Below are 12,500 nucleotides of genomic sequence, written 5' to 3'. Positions count from 1 at the left end.
TTCTTTCCTCATTCCCCCCCCCCCTTCCAACAGAAACGCTTTATTTAAGAAAAAAAAATGTGTTTGGTATTTTGTGCATAACCCCAGCAGAAGGTTTATACTTGCCATCTGGAGGTTTATTTTTTTTTTTCCCTTCGGCTGGGCCCTCTGAAGGAAAAGGATTTCAATATTTTCAAATCGGTATGTGGAGCTCTCCGGAAGAGTTGGTGGGGATAGAGAAGCAAAATTTTATTATTTTAAAATAGAAAAGGAGAATGGGGGGAAAGTGAAAAGCAGCCATTTACAAACTGCTCTCTTTGTGTACTTTGAACTTCCATTTGGATTGATCTTAATCAGGGTGTGATAGCTGGGCCAGAAGGGACCGATCAGAGCTTTCAAGCAGGCCCAGTTCAGCTGTAGCGATTGGCGCAGGCGAATTAACATGTGTGCTGCGTGGCGGTATATGCGTGAGTGTATATACGTGCCGATGTATGTATAACGGTTATTTCTAGCTGAGCATAGACTGGAGTGCACACACATGGATAGAAGTGTTGGAGGATGCAGTATGGTTTAGGAAGATGAATAATTTCATTCAAGAAACCAGTTTTATGAATGGGCAACAGCTGAAAGAATATCTACTTTTACTTTGAAAAGTCCGAGTAAATCATCAAAAGTTTATAAAACTATCCTGTTTTATCTTTTAAAAAAAGAGAGAGAACCTAGCGGGTAGTTAGAAGAATAGCTAAGTGTGGTAAGGGAAATATAATTTTAAAACAAATGGCTTATGTTGTCAACTGATCAAGTAAAGTGGTTAAATTTGTAAACATAAATCATGGGATTATGTAACTTCTTTAAAAAAAAAAAACTAGTGCCTAATTTGCCATTGGTAGTCACTCATATGTAGTTCTTAAGACTTTTGCCTGTTATCTTTTTGAGATTCCCACGCGTAACATAGCCAGTACCTTTAATTTTAAAGAACTTTTAATGAAAATTTTGCGAGTGATGCTATCACAGTCAGTAAGAAAAAGCATCTCAGAAGCAATAAAATAGATTCAGGGATTATATGACCCTTGTGCATTATAAGAGGGTTACAATGAATATAATTTTCCGTGGTTTTTATCTTTAGGAATTACCAGCGGTGTGATTTTTTTTTAATATGTTAATTGTTAATTTTGCGTCTGAAATGTCTGAACTGACAACATTTTAGTTGAAGTTTTGGACATTTTAACTCTCTTTTAGCCAAAAGGAATTTTTAAAAATATGTGTTCCATTCCCACAGCTTGCCAGTTGCCTCTACCATAAGAAAATGCTGAATATGACATCATATCACTAATATGCCCTCTCAGTTGCCAAATATTTTGGTTGTTAGATTTTTTTTTTTTTTTGAGAGGATGGTACTCATAAAATCAAGATCGCTCTGTCACAGGAAATGTATTTATAGGAACTGTTTTAAGGCACTTATTAAAAACAAATCTGGTGATGTGTATCTCTATTGATTCAAACACTAGAAAGAGGCAAATTGTACATACATTATAGTTAGAAAAAATAGCCATTTGGAACACCAGCAGAAAGCTTTTGAAACCACGGATGCTTACCAGTTCTTCATTTTAGCTTTAAGAAACAGACAGCAAGGTTCAGTTGTATGTGTTCTTGGATGGAGCCAATTCTATACCATTTTAAAAAATTGCCTTCATGTATACACTGGAGAAGCAGATTTTTGTTTATTCTACAGTGTGTATTGTACTGGCTCTAATTCTGCATTCAGCAGCTTTTGATTTGGTGCCAGACATCTTGTGGAGATTGTGTATGCCATGCGTTAATTGTTCAAAATGCCTATCGAAGAGACTCTACATTTCTTGAGTTTCGTTTGTTGTTTGGGGTTTCAGTATCCATGCATTTCTGTGGGGATGTGCTCGGAAGACCAACGTGTATTTTAACCTAAATTGTTGGAGTTAAGTGTGATCAGCTATTTGTTCCACAAGCTTCCCTCTGAAGACAACACAGCCCTGAATTCCTTCTTTTTTTTCCCAGTGACAAGTCAATTACTTGTTTAAATTCAGTTTGAACTCTCTGAACTGAGAGAGGCCAGAGGAAGCAGGTTTTCCCTGTGAATAAACAAACGAAGAAAAATGTAAAGTCATTCCAAAACACTGTGATTTTAGGTTGTGGGAAGAGTACAATTAAGCATTACAACAGTCATGATTTCTTCTTTTTGAATTGGCAACTATGTATAGGGTTTGCAAAATCAGTTTTCCTCTAACTTCCTAGCAAGGGAAATATTATAATCAATGATATTTTAGGACAAACAAAGGAAAATGTGGATTTTCTATTACCTTCAGTTATGAAGTGTTTCCATGACCATAACTCACAACAAATTGTTTCCTTCTTTCTGTGAAATATTGGACCTGTCCTGAACTGTGGACTTCAAGAAGCCAAAACCTACCCCAAAAAAATCATAACCCTAGAGCTGCCAAAGACTAAATCTTGAATATAAACCAGAATGTATTTTTTTTTAAAAATCAGCTCCTCCTCAGGTGAGAGTTTAATGAACTTGACCAACATGAATTGTGTGATTTCTTTTCTCCATGGGTTAGAGGTTTCAATGTAAATGAAGCCCATTCTCAGCTAAATAAAAAATTTGAAAGCGCTACTACTTAACTGTGGGAGAGAGGGTTTTTGCAGGGAAAATCAGTACAGTTTCTTTTAAGTGCTCTGAGTATAAACGCCTGTCAAATAATATTGCTGTGTCTGTCCTCATTGACACTGCAATAAGCAGTGTCAGGCATTACCTGGTCCACCATAAGGGTCGTTTTAGCTCTAAATTTTGATTTTTATAACTGCTTACATTTTCTTATTCATTGAATAAGAATTTTAGTAAGTAATTATTTGGTCAAATTCCACCTATCTAAAAATAAAGCAATTCCACAAAGATAAAATTATGGCAAAGGAAATTGAAAACAAAAGTGGCGAAATTTCCTCCTAATGGTAATTTAAGATCACATCATCAGCGCTCGCCAGCATGTGCATGTGTTAAACCGTATAGAGAAACCTGTAATTATTGTAATTGCTCTTTTCGCTTTATACTAACAAGCTTCAAACCATGTTTCAAACTAGCTCTTTTGAAATAGTTATTTGTCAAGTCATCAGATCTCAGAAAGTAAATGGTAGTGAGCTCTCCACGTTTATATTCTGACTCTTGGTCATAGGATACAGCTTTTCAACTCCATAAAGTTGAGAGATGAAGATGGTTATTGACTATTTCTGATGTCGAGGCCAAAACCATAAAATAATTTCATGATTCCTTGCTTAAGATGGAAAAAAAGGAACATTTTAATTCCAAAATCTCTCAGTTGGGAATATGTTCTTAAAAGAAAGTTTTCCTATGAATAAGTAAAAATCTCAGTCACCTAAATTGTTTGCAGCTAAAAATCAGGATGTGAAGTGTTTAGCTGTTTTTTTCATGTACCACAGGAAGTGCTAACATAAAAAGCTTAATATTTAAATAGCACCAGTAATAATATTTTCCAGTGCATTTTACATATGGCCCTTTCTTTGCAGACCTCACAGTTGGTTCTGGTAACCGCATGCAGGTAGGCACTGGGTTTTTAAGTTTTCAATAGTGTATCGACCATGTAAATTCCATTTAGTATTTTTAAAAGCTATTTCATATACTTAACTATTTTCAGAGCCATGAGTATAAATGAAAGTAGCTGGTATAAATGCATTACTTTAAAAAATGATTGTTTAGCTGTTGTTACAGAGCAAAATTTGCTTAGGCTCAAACTAATATAATTTTTCAATTCCCCACTGATTCAGGAAAACAAAACATATCAAAGGAAAAACAAACATGCAGGAAAAACTTCCTTTAAGTGAACTACTTTTTGGTATTGCTGACAATATAAAGCATTTTAATTTACTCATTTTAAAATAACAATGAAAATTTTATTTTTTTTCTTTCTGTGCTTGACTGCTTACAAGAAAATTATGTTGGTTTTGTTCTGTAGGTTTAAGCTGGTAAAAATTCACCAGACGCATAATCTTGATCTTGTGGCTACATCTTGCTCTTCTGCCTCTGATTAAATTTCCAAAATCCCTGCGTGAGATTCACAGATGACAGACAGTTTGAACATTTCTCTGGGGCTAATTTCGCGGGAAAAAAAGATGGATCGGTTACATATTTGGTTAATTTATTTAATCCCTAATTTCTGGTAGGTTTGAACATTTTGAATATCGTGTTGATAAGCATCCTTGTAGCGCTAGGCGATGGCATTGTTTCAAGGAGATTGAGGAGGAAGGACATTGGAACACAGTGGGAAGAGGGTTTAGGGGAGAAAAGTGGCCGGGGGAAAAAAGATCTAATAGCTGGTGTAGTCCTTAAATACCTTTCCAACTGATCTACAGGAAATTGTGCTGAAGAATTGTTTGTTTCCTGTTCCACTATAAATGTGGTTTGCATTACACTCCCTATTTGTGTTTTCTTTTGCTTTGCTTTTTTTTTTTTTTTTTTTTTTTTTAAACTAAAATTGCAGTACCACCACAGAGACTTGAGAATAAGTGATTTCTTCCTTGTAACTTATTTTTTAAATGGGTTTTAGTGTAGTTTGATTTTAGACATTATCCTCTTTCATTATTCTCAATGTTATGTGAGTGTGTTTCTAAGCTTGCTTGCACCTTCTATCACTGTGATGCCACTGAGGAAAAAACAGATGCTTTAGTGGCATTTCTTTAGAATCACCCTGTAGGCCATACGTACAGTCAGCAAGGTGCCATCAGGAGATTCATTTTTTTAAAGAATCTTAATTTCTAATCCCGTAAAAATATATGGATAGGTTGTGGCAATTTTAACAGTTGTTAGAACCCAGGTTTACTCTTATCTTAAAAGAAATGCAGTAAGAAAACATTGGTTCCGTGTATCAAACAAATACTTGTAACTGAGAATCTCAGGACAAAAACACAGAAGATTACGAGGCTTTTTCCCCTTTTTCCTCTAATAGCACAGTTACACATAAAGCTAATTTTTCACAGTCAATAATTTTAGACTTCAGTCTTTCAGAGTTCCTATATATTTGGGTTTAAATTCGCCCTGAATACTTCAGATATAACTCTGAGGTGACACAGGGTAAAGTTATATGTGGTAAACATTATTGATTACTTTAAAAAAATAAGGTTTGGGACTCTGTGTTTGTAAAATGTTTATATCTATTCAGGAAATCGTAATAGTCCTAAAAAACAGTTATCTGTATACCAGGAAATGCAGGGGAACAGTCACAAAACTGAAAGAGAGACTTGTATAAAATAATTATATTTTGAAGTATGAAGTGATCTGCTCAAAACCTATTCATGGAATTTTCAGAAAACTTCACTAGTTGGAGGATTTTTAACATTTTAGCATCTGTAATGAACTATTTGCCACGTTTATTGGATCATCTTAGGCATACAGATATTATTGTATTTTGTTAAGCAACACAAATTTATTCTTCTGAAGAACAGTTCTTAAGGTTTGGGGCTTGAAAATGGTTTGAGAATTAGGTTCTACTCCACTTCAACTTTGGGAAACTTTCCTTTCTGCAATGCCGAAGATTTATAACTTAGGTTCCAAACTACAACCTTTTATTAACAGGTGTATTTATGTCACGATACCATATTCTGATTAGAATTTTAAAATTCACATTGCTGATATTTTGGTCTTTCCAATTCCATGTTGCCTCATGTCCATAGTTTTCTTCAAATTCTTCCTTATTTCTTCAAGAAAGCTGCACATGCTAATCTGGGCATTTTATTCGGAAGTGACTTAAAAGGGACACGATGCCTATAACATTTTATTTGGGAGAGTATCCTGTTTAAAGGCAGTCCACCCCCAAATGGGGATAAAGAGTGGGTTTCAAACACCTGAGAAGTCAGGGGTGGGAGCAGTGTAGATGATGGTCTAATTTCAGACTCCACGGAAAAAATGCAGGCTTTGACATCCTCCAGGGACCCAGGGCTGTGCTTTCCTGGAGACCAAATTACACTCCTCTGAAGAGAGGGCACGTTGAGGTAATTGGTAGGACAAAGTGGGGAGAGTGGAATTCCAGCTGCTTCCATTGTAGCTGACCTGAAAATGAATAGAGGATGTTGAGAGTGGAGGCTAACATTTGACTTGGCTCTTGCACCTCCACAAACCTAAGGGTGAGAATTACAGAGTCCGGAATGACTGCACCGATAATGATCCTGTTCAAGGGGAGAATTGCTATGTTGGGAAAAACTCTCACACCATTTTAAAAATAGTTGATTCATTTACCAACCACAGTCCTATTACTGTAGCCCCAAGAAAGTTTATCCACAGTATGGAAGCACTCCTTGTTTCTATCATGAACCATCTAGTGAGTGCGTCCTGGGTTCTCACCTCTTTGGGTACCATTTTTTAAATGCTCATAATGAAAGACATTCAGAAGGTACTGGAATCATCGCCAAAAAAGGAAACAAAAAGTAGAGTGTCTACACTCCCTTTTCCCCAGAACGTGTGCTCTTCTTTTTTTTTTTTTTAAGGGGAATGATGCTGTGTTATTCAATAGCTTTTCTCACGGATAAAACAAATTAAATTGATGTTACATGCATATTTAAACCCCATCCAGTTAAATACTGACGTGATTAAAATAATCAAATGTATTGCTTAAAAAATTAAAAAGGATAAATCCTGTACCCCATTATTTTATTGACTCCTAAATATAAATTGCAGAAATGTTTACATTCCTAATGGCATTATTAAGCTAAACTGACAAATCAGAGGAAGAAAAGTTGATTGCCCGGCACATTATTATTTCTGCACCTGTTATTACAATTCAGAAGTGGAGGCTTCGCACACAGGAGCAGGATGGATGCTGTTTTCTTAGGCCTCCTTTGTGTGATGTGAGGGTTGGGATAAATGGTTAACAAGTGTAGTTTCACTTTGTAGTGCCTTTTGGAGTGTTGATGTGATTAAAAGACTACAGTGTTTTTTCATGTAGCTTTGAAATTAATATGTAAATAATAGGGGATGGTCGGGCTGTTCTGTACTGACTGCACTAAGCCTCCCTAAGCAGAATTGGGGTGGGGGGGGATATCAGCTCTTTATTAGACGTCGTTTAGGTATAAATAGTGCCAACTTTTCATCTCTACCCTGTGAATCTGTAAGGGAAAAGAAGGGAAGAAGAGGGGCGTATCAAATTAATTTAGGTAGGGTTGTAGATCTGGGTCGAAAATCCTTTAGACTTTTTCCTCTTCTGGTTATATATTGGCCAGGAGGTTGGTAGACTCTGAGTGAATGTTTTAAGCAATAACTTATCGACCACTGGCAGTGCTTTGGTTTGAAATGTACGTTTTTCTTTAGTTTATTTCTTCCTTGTCTTAATCATACCATATCATTTTCCAAACATCTGAGCATAGGTGGCAATGCTGGTCGCTTCGTATGATTCTAGAATTTCTTGGGTGTTCATTGTCCACAAGTAACTTCACACAGAGAAACCTGAACTTTCTGCAGCTAGTGGAATAAATAAAGCCCTATTCCCTTTTTTTTTTTTTCCTTTCTTACTTTCCTTAAGAATGTCATTATATTCTTAGAAATGTGATGATATTAAATTTGGACTGAGAGGGGGAAAAGTTATCTTTATTTCATCCCATCCAGCAGATAGTTTGAGTTTGTAAAGGAGTGATTAAAATGCCATTATTTCCTGAAAGATACTAGTTAACACTATTCATATGAGTTTGGATCTTGTCCTGTGTAATACTGATAATTTAAATTCCTAGACTTTTAATAACACTTAATGTGTAGCATGGAGCCCACTTAATCTGCCCCCTGGCTTCACAGCAAAATGTTTACATAAATGAACTCTCAATTTTTATATCAACTTTTTAACTCTGTCTTCCAGAATTCATACTCTTTCCATAATTAAGCATGTTCACGGTTAGTTCCGTCGGAGTATACCTTTAAGATGCTGTTCTTTTCTGTTGTTTTTCTAAAGCCATCTGTTGGCTAGGTCAGCAGAGAAATGGGAGCCGGATTTTATTTTAAAGCAAGTAAGTTATTACTCTACTATTGTATTAGACATTGAGCTTCAGAGGGAGTAAAAGATAAAATTCTATCATATTTTCATTTTGTTACATTTGCAGCAGAATGTGTGCCCAAATTGGTTATTTTCAACTCATGACAGCTGTGATATTTAAAATGCTCACAGCTGTTGTGACTTAAAATTGATTCTTCTATTAACACCTGAGAAAAAGACCTGTGCCATATTAGAAACTTAAATAAGGTAACTGTAAAATTAGGTATGTAGATATGAATCTGGTAATCCTCCTTCCCAGAGGTTGCAAAGTACAGCAAACCTCTTGGATGCTTGCAGGGAAAGCGCTAAAACTGCTAGAAATAGATGCATGATTGTTAAATGTGTTTACCTTTTAAAGAATTCATGTAACAGCAGATCTTCTTGGCCCAACTTTCCAGTGTCAGTTTTGCTAATAAAACCTTTTCGGATTCAGTTTACTTTATTAACCCTGAGAAGGATGACTTAACGCGAATCATTATGAGATCCTAACCTCTAAACTTTTTTTTACCTTTCAGATATGACACTGAGAAATGCAAACCCACACTAAATTGTTCCTTATGGAGGAAGTTCCGGTTTTATGGCTCTTTTCCTCCATCATTTTTAGATGATGAAAAAAAAAGCAAAACAGATGAAAAAGGAGAAACAAATTATGCCTAAGCAGTTTTAGGCTAGCACTTGTTTTGGGAATCTGTCATACATTTTTCAGGATCCCTTTACAGATCCATTTTAACCTGGTTTAGAGTGAGATAGTGCTTCCTGCGTTCGGTTGAGCTATTTTGATGTTAACCTTCTCAGGATACTCAGCGTTGGAATCTCGAATGTGACAGGAGATCAATCACCTATTTAACAATGTAACCGATCTAACAAAGCTTAGGCACATTTAGGTATCGAGATAGTTTTACATTTTGAAATAGATGGTATGGTGTAGAAAACATAGAGCTGGCCTGATGTGGAATTATTTATAGATAATCGTGCCTTCACAGACGCACTGCCAATAGGGAGCTATGGAGATTAAACTCTTTGGCTGGTCCTAGGCTTTTTACCTGTGTAACTCAATCAGAATTGAAAGCATGACAGCTTTTATGTTGATAAATATATGGCTGGATCGGAGAAAGTACGGACGGTTGGGTGGATAGATGGATGGGTTACATAACTAGATAGTAAAAGATAATGTCAATTATTTATAACTCAACTTGCTTATTCATCAAAAATTTACATACACAGTATTATTTTGATTATTGCATACAGTTTAGAATAAGTTAATGGAAAATAGTAATTTCCCATCACATAAGCAAATCACAATAGAGATGGTGCCAAACGTTCTAGAATGAACATAGGTTACTTGTTTCACTGATGTGCACCACAGGATCACAAGGTCAAAATGTCACATACGAAGTGATCAGGAATATAAGTGGATATTTTCTTGTTTGGTGAAGCAGGATACTCCTAGAGATGACCTTTTTTTTTTTTTTTTTTTTTTTTTTTTTTTGCGGTACGCCCGTTGCGGAGCACAGGCTCCGGACGCGCAGACCCAGCGGCCATGGCTCACGGGCCCAGCCGCTCCGCGGCACGTGGGATCCTCCCGGACCGGGGCGCGAACCCGCGTCCCCCGCATCGGCAGGCGGACTCTCAACCACTGCGCCACCAGGGAAACCCGAGATGACCATTTTTTATGTGAAGATTTATGAAAATTGAAGTGGATATTTGACATACTCTGATGACAAATAGATATCTTTAGAACAGTGGTGCCCCCTCAGGGGACATAGGGAAGTATCTGGAAAATTTGTAATTGTCCCAGCTGCAGGAATAGGGTGAGGGCTTGCCTCTCGCAGTTAGTGGGTAGAAGCTAGGGATGTTGCTGATTATCCTGTGGTGCCCAGGGCAGCCCCTCGCTCGTGCTGAGATTGAGAAGTCCTACTTTAGAAGTCGTATGTCTGGACCTTAATAATTAATTCCCGGCATGGTGAGCCACCTTACGAATGATGGTAGCTCCCTTCCCTTCCCTCCCCTTCTCCTTCCCTTCTCCTTCCTTTCCTGTCCTTTCCTTCTCTTTTCCTTTCCTTTCTTCTCTTTTCTTTTCCTTTTTTCCTTGTTTTCTTCCCATAACAATTCCCTCCCTTCCTCTCTCTCTCTGTCTCTCTGTCTCTCTCTCTCAGTATTGCCCAGGTATTTCCACCATGTACCATGAAAATGTGAGATTATCTTTCAGATGTTGTAAATATAGTACATTATTTATGAACCAACTGGAATGGCTTCAAAGCAGCTGTTAAAATATGTTGTGTCAATAAGGTACGTTTCTCCATACCCTGAATATATATTTATATCTTACCTTTCAAAATACCTTGAATTCTCTCATGGTGTAACCATTGGTTTATTGGAATCATCCGAAAGGAAAAGTTTATTACCATTATGTTTTTTCTGTAGAACATAAAAAAGAAATAAATTAGCATAAAGAAACTAATTAAAGTTGATTACTTTTGGCATTAAGGATATTGTTTGCATCATTAACCATGTCCTCTGCGCGAAGAAAAAAGTTTAAGATGAAAACCAACATTAAAGACTCTCTTTTCAGCTCTCCCAATAACACAGCGTCTTTGTCCACTCACAACTGGGGATCTCTCTTCCTGCCACTGCTGAGCTTCCATCAGTGTTGGATAATCCTCGGCAGTGATTTGCAAGTGATTTTGAAACCTAGATTGCCTTCCCTAGTATCCTGGGGAGGAAGGTGGCGGTATCTGGTGGCAGAGTCTTAACACCTGCCAACTTGTGGAACCCAGAAGCACACCTCATGTCTTGGATGCCAGGGTGTGGAGAGAGCTGCCAAGTCTGACAGTAACTGCTGCCACTCTGCAGTTTCCTCCACATGCCCTACAAGGTTCTCCGAGGTTCCATGGAAGTAGAGATGGCAGCGGGGAACGGAGTGGCAGCTCTGATTTGAAGCCTCCCTTTGGTGTGGGATACTCTTTCAAGTATTGCTCAGCCCAGTGGCTGTTACATTTCATTTCCATCTCACAAGTATCCTCTGACTCTGTACTGAGAATCTTCCCGTTTCCCTGACCAGCTAGCGCAGCACAGTTCTAGTAAAATCACGTTGATGCCTTTGGGTTTTACTGTGTCCGTCACAGCTGAAGCCATCTTATAAGATGGTCCTCAGTTTACATTTATTTTGATGGGTTTTCCACTTTTTATTGTACAGAGCTGACTGTGTTCAAAGTGAACGACGAAAAAGAAGATGTGTAAACTTGTTTGTGTGTATGCCAGGCAAGAAATAAAGGTGACCGTTTTTGATGGTCATGTCCTCGATTTGGGTATTTCTGTTACTGGGAGACAGTAATTTTTTTTTTAATTGCAAGTTTGTTTTAAGTCAGAGCTCTTTGGACCTTGCTTCTATTTTTGATCAATCATTGATTATCTCTGTTGGACTCTCAATAATTCTCTTTTGTCCCAGTATTGTTCTCTGAATAATCTTAGAATTGTAATTTGCTTACGCATCGTTTTCGGAATGTTATTCAGAGAGCTTGCTTGTGTGGTATTTGTCAGACATGTATGGAGTCTAAAAATCGATCTTGCTGTGAATTTCTGTAATTAATAGGAAAGTGGTTTACAGCTAAAATAAAGCTTGCAGTAAATATTTCATTGTAGTAATAATCAGCATTCAACAAAATACATTTGCAAGCCTCAGTTCTTTCCAAATGCTTTCTTGAACGCCCTCCAGCTTAAGCCTTACTGCATCGCATCGCAGTAAGATAGGTGGTCCAAATGTTGTTAACCCATTTTGCAGTCTAGGTAGAACTGGGCTGTCCATTGAGATAGCCACTTGCCACATGGGGCTATTAACATTAAATGTAAATTAATTAAAATGAAATAAAATTCAAAAAAGTCAGGTCCTCAGTGACACTAGCCACATATCACATGCTTCGAAGTCCCATGTGGTGGTTAGTGGCTACTGTTTTGGACAGGTCTGGGAAATGGTAGTGTTGCAGGATTAACTCACTTGCTCAAGATCATATGGATTATAACAGAACTAGAGGCATTCTGCTGTATATTTCAATATATTGACATCCGAAGTAAGAATGGATAGTTTAATGCTACCTGGCATTTTAGTGAATGCGTATCTCATCTGTGTTCATCTCTTTTTTCTTAATTAACTTTAAAGCTTGACGTAGAGAAACTTTTCAAAGGATATAGCCCTTTGTCTACGCACAGTGCAGACCCTGAATCACCTTCTTCTGAATAAGAGGTCCTCCAAGAGAGGGACTGTAGCTTTTTTTTTTTAATTTAATTTGGGCTTCCCTGGTGGCGCAGTGGTTGAGAGTCCGCCTGCCGATGCAGGGGATATGGGTTCGTGCCCCGGTCCGGGAGGATCCCACATGCCGCGGAGCGGCTGGGCCCGTGAGCCATGGCCGCTGAGCCTGCGCGTCCGGAGCCTGTGCTCCGCAACGGGAGAGGCCACAACAGTGA

At 37.6% G+C, this 12,500-nt stretch overlaps 1 protein-coding gene across 26 annotated transcripts in view; it reads left to right on the top strand.

The window, feature by feature from the left end:
* Positions 1 to 12,500, top strand: part of TCF4 (transcription factor 4) — a 363,640-nt gene that overhangs the window by 265,222 nt on the left and 85,918 nt on the right. The gene's annotated exons all lie outside the window — the stretch shown is intronic.

The sequence above is a fragment of the Physeter macrocephalus genome, chromosome 19 (assembly GCF_002837175.3).
Source record: "Physeter macrocephalus isolate SW-GA chromosome 19, ASM283717v5, whole genome shotgun sequence".
NCBI lineage: Eukaryota > Metazoa > Chordata > Mammalia > Artiodactyla > Physeteridae > Physeter > Physeter macrocephalus.
Note: the sequence above shows the minus strand (reverse complement) of the source record. Positions and strands in the feature narration are given on the sequence as shown.